The sequence below is a fragment of the Palaemon carinicauda genome, chromosome 27 (genome assembly GCF_036898095.1).
Source record: "Palaemon carinicauda isolate YSFRI2023 chromosome 27, ASM3689809v2, whole genome shotgun sequence".
In the NCBI taxonomy this organism is placed as follows: Eukaryota; Metazoa; Arthropoda; class Malacostraca; order Decapoda; family Palaemonidae; genus Palaemon; species Palaemon carinicauda.
The window spans coordinates 47,815,778-47,820,777 of record NC_090751.1 but is presented as its reverse complement, the minus strand read 5'-3'; the positions used below and the strand labels follow the sequence as shown (position 1 = coordinate 47,820,777).

The window sequence follows — 5,000 nt, the reverse complement described above, 5'->3', positions numbered from 1 at the left end:
TACTCAAAGAGTCAATGATAGTTTACGTCATACCTCTAAACATCAAGATGGCAACGGCATTATGATATTAGATAAGGGATATCTTTCTTTGCGTCGAGATAAGCACTTGTAGTTTGAAGCAATGGAAGAAACAAACATTTATCAAATACGACTGTTCCTGCAATTGTTAGAAAATCTACCTTTACGGGAATAGTTTCCCGAAGTAAAGTTTTTCTGAGAGTCAAGTTCATAAAAGACTAGTCTTACCTCTCTATTCAAATTTTTTGAAGAAAAAAAACATCATATTAATTTTGGAAGATATCAGAAAAGTAGCCGTTTTGACGCTTTAAGCTCAAGTCAACTTTTATCCAAGACGTATTATTTTGCAAAATGACTAGATTTTAGGAATTATGCAATTTTATTTTGAATTGTTCATTTATTTTGCATAATAGCCACGTCAATAATCATTATTTTATCAAAATGGCCAGGGTTTTAGGAATTATGCATATTTACTGGAATTCTTCCGTGTCTGTGCATATTAAATAAAGTATCCGTCTGTATGCAAATTTACTGGGGATTATGCATAATAATGAATTTTGCATATACCGTAACATTATATATATATATATATATATATATATATAAATATAGATATATATATAAATATAGATATATATATATATATATATATATAAATAAATATATATTATATATATATATATAAATATATATATATATAAATATATATTATATATATATATATAAATATATATACACATACATATATATACATATAATGTTACCGTGAATATGCAAAATATATCGATAAATAGATAGATATAGTTTTATGTCTGAAGACCTGTGTAATTTACACATACGTCTTCTGTACTAGAAGCAAAATGCTTAACAAAAAGCACACGCAGAGAGAGAGAGAGAGGAGAGAGAGAGAGAGAGAGAGAGGGAGAGAGAGAGAAAGGAATATGATAAATTGCAATTGCATAAGCTACCTTATTTCTAATATTTAGTGAGATTGCAATGAAATGGTTCCTTGATATCGAGGAGCTATTGGTCTTTTGGGAAGGAGGCGAATTGTACCCTGGGAAGAAGGAAAATAAAATTAGTTTCCTTTTCAGGTATTTTTAAGCGGGGACGCACAGCCCTACAGCCTTATGAATTAATATTTGTGTAATATTATGAATGTTGTATGATTATTGCGTTATATCTCGGCTCCTGTGTAATATCACTAGGAATGGAATGATGCAGGAAGAGGGGAAAAGAAAGAGTAAATGTAAGTGCAAGAGGGCTGGATAACAAAATGGGTTGAAAGAGTTTTGTGGAAGTGATGTTTCCAGATGAAGCAGTGGCTTTGATTGTGAATGGAAACTGAAGGAAATAACGAGAGAATTTTAAAGTATATGCACAAGAGGAGATCGGAAATTAGATGAGTCGTGTTATGGAGGAAGCAAAAGCTAGGGAAATGGAGAAAGGAATGTTAAATGGAGGAATAAAAATTAGGAGGCGCAGGTTTGGATTGTACTACAGGGGGATTTTTCAGCCAACACTTACTAAGGGAAGCGAAGTGAGGATACTTAGTGCAAAAGAAATCTAGTTGAGTCTATTCATATTAAAAGCTAAATTATTGTATGATGAGGAAGAAAAGAATGGAAAGTAAGTAATGAAGAGATAGAACTAAAGAGGCAATTTTAGGTAAAGAGAAGAATTTATTCTGGTTGTCGTAACTGTACTAGATTTTGGTTCGATTTTGGAAAGAATAAAGGGCTTTAGATTGATGATGAAAATTTATATAGAAATATTGGGATGATGAGGCGAGAGAGAGAGACCTGGGAAGTATTCGACAGAAGTGTCTTGAAGGTCTTCAATGTCTATGAAGCGATAGCTATGAATTGTGCAGTGTCTCTAGGGTGTTCGTCAAGCTGCTGGTTAGCCATTTGTGTAGGTGTATGAATCAGCTTATATTATAGATATTTCCTACCAACAAGGTTCGTCCACGATTCAGCACTTGAAGTTAGAGAAATAGCTTAAAGTAAAATAGAAATTATTTACTGTATAGGTTCAAATGTGTCCTAGTGACCGAAAAATAACATCCATGATATAATATTGGGATGAAATTATTTAGAAATCTGATAATTTGGTTAAAAATGGGGAAAGTTCAATGCAAGAAATATTGAAGAAATTTATTATGATTTTATTTGCGGAAATATATTATATATATATATATATATATATATTTATATATATATATATATATATATATATGTATGTGTGTGTGTATATATATATATATATATATATATATTATATTTTTATATTCACACAGTATGTAATTGACTCATGAATATAAAGTGGAATTGAAATGAAGTTGACTCTTGGCCGGGGTTTACGTTACATTTATCCATCCACTGGAAGAATTTGGTATCTAATAAGGAATTTCATTATCTAGTAGGACTGGGAGACGCGTAGAATCTCTCTCTCTCTCTCTCTCTCTCTCCTCTCGGTATGGTCCGTTAAAGCTTACAAATATTGATATCTCCATATCATTTCTGGATATAGAATTATCTTCATATTTTCCTTGGTTATTCCTTAAGGATTTTTTCTGTCAATATTTTTTATTCGAGTTTTTCTTATTTTTATTACTGATTCAGACATAATATTTATGAAGATCAGACGTCAAGAACTGACTATCTCGAATGTCCTTATTTGATCTGTGCTGCTCTGGTGGAAATTTCTCTTAACTTCTAAACGGAAAATATAAAACTCGATGACGTCAATGCTTGTCGGTTGACATCATAATTTTCCTTCTTTAGTTTAGTGTTTAACCCCAAGTTATATCCATCTCTTTTGATTCCATTTTTGTATTCTAAATGGGATTCCTCAATACACTAGAAGAGTTGGAACGCCCAGACCTACATGGGTGAGGACTATGAAGCGTGAAATAGGAAATGACGAATGAAGTATTGATTTAAAAGCTCAAGATAGACGACTGGCGAAATCTAACTGAGGCCCTTTGCGTCAATAGACGTGGGAGGAGATGGTGATGATTCTATATGGAAAAATCCTTCGAGATGGCTAATGATAGTCGTTGTCAAATCTGTCAATTATGTTTAATAGCTCAAACCATATAATGTTGAAATCATGACTTTGTCAGATTTTCCACAGATTTATTTAGTCTCTCTCTCTCTCTCTCTCTCTCTCTCTCTCTCTCTCTCTCTCTCTCTCTCAATTTTTCTGTTTTTAGGACTTTTAACTTTTTGAGAACCATAGGTTTGATAGATAAGATTTAGATTTATATTTATAACAGATTTTTACCTCTTGTTTTATATCCTTTATATTATTATGTATTTGATTTTATCCATTTACCATCAATATGAATAATATTTTTTCTTCCCAAATTAAATCGGCTCAGTTCTTTAAGAGTCGAGTTTGACTCAATCGGCTGGTTAGTCTCCTTTTAATAATAGCAATGATCTCTCTCTCTCTCTCTCTCCTCTCTCCTCTCTCTCTCTCTCTCATCGTCACAGACCAACGTCATTATAAACTGCACCTGTCTTTATTCTTTTTTATACATAAACTGACTCCAGTGCAAACTCATTTTTCAAATTCTGTCTCCTTATATATTTGCGTACTCAGGCTGTTAAAGTTTAGTGCAGTATTTTATTGTTGCTTAGTCCAGCTTTCACAAAAACGCCTTTAAAGTTTCCCTTTTAAACTTCTTTTTACAGTCGTCTTGGTGTAACTTAAATTTACTCGGTATAATTTCGTCCTGTCTCTGAGAAGAAAAACCTAATTTTTATATCTTTGCATAAAAAGAGTTATTCTATATTTTTTCCTTAATAGATTTAGATGGAAAATATTTTTTATTTTCTATCTCTTTATAATTGAAATGACTTCATTCTGTTTCTAATTTCCATACTAACTTATACTTTTAATTCTATGAAATATCAATTTTGTGAATCTTATATTTAACTTTATTTTTGATAATAATCTCTATTTTCTGCCTAGTATTAGTGCAGCTTGCTTTAAAATATAATTTTCCATTAGTAATTGTTTTAATTCTTTATTCATTTGGTCAACTTTAACTATAACTTGATTTGTAGTATTGCGATCTCAAATTGTAACTGTACCTTTATTTTTTTGTGTCATAATCAATTGTTACACAATACATAGTACCAATACCATCTTGATAAATCTGTTCTATATGTTGTATTTTACTGTCTTGTTTATATTTAAAATTATTAGGACCAATATGAATAACCCGGGAACTGACAATTTTTTTTAACTCCTCCATTTTGCATACTTAGACAATTTTTTCTTTAAAATTTTCGTATTCTATGTAAATTTCAACTCTTAGCACTCATTACCTCAGGCTTCTTCCTCTCTTTGTTCCTTATTTTGAGTAAGTACTCTCAAAATGTTCCTTGAGTTTTGCTTACTTCATATCGGAAGTTGAAAACACATAATTTTTATGTCATCTGTTTATGTTTTCCCTAAATGGAACATTAGCATGTCTTATGGGCTCTTTTCCATGAAAATTAAGCTCTCCTCTCTCTCTCTCTCTCTCTCTCTCTCTCGAGAGAGAGAGAGAGAGAGAGAGAGAGAGAGAGAGAGAGAGAGAGAGAGAGAGAGAGAGATGTGACTGATTTTCATGGTTTATTCTTCAAAATATGGTGTGATTTCTTTTCCTGTAAAGATGGTCTGATTTCCTTTGCAAAGTAGGCAATGGTCTGGATGGCTTCGCAGGCCTAAGTGCTGTGCTATTTAGCCCAAATTTATACATTCTACCCAATATATGTTATGAATGGGTTTTTAAGCCGGAATCTATTCTGGTTGTGGTAACTTTACTAGATAGAAAGTTTGAAAAAAAAAAGAAACGCTAAAATTCTCATGGAATGTTTTCATGTCGAGGAAAATAATATATATATTTTTTTCTTTTCAGTGAAATTAAAGTAAATGTATTTAGTGAAAATTTACGCATCTTTCAGATGATTTTAAGATAAAATCTA

At 31.5% G+C, this 5,000-nt stretch overlaps 1 protein-coding gene across 1 annotated transcript in view; it reads left to right on the top strand.

Moving 5' to 3' along the window:
* LOC137620891 (G-protein coupled receptor GRL101-like) overlaps nucleotides 1-5,000 on the top strand; it is a 464,398-nt gene that overhangs the window by 344,717 nt on the left and 114,681 nt on the right. The window lies entirely within an intron of this gene.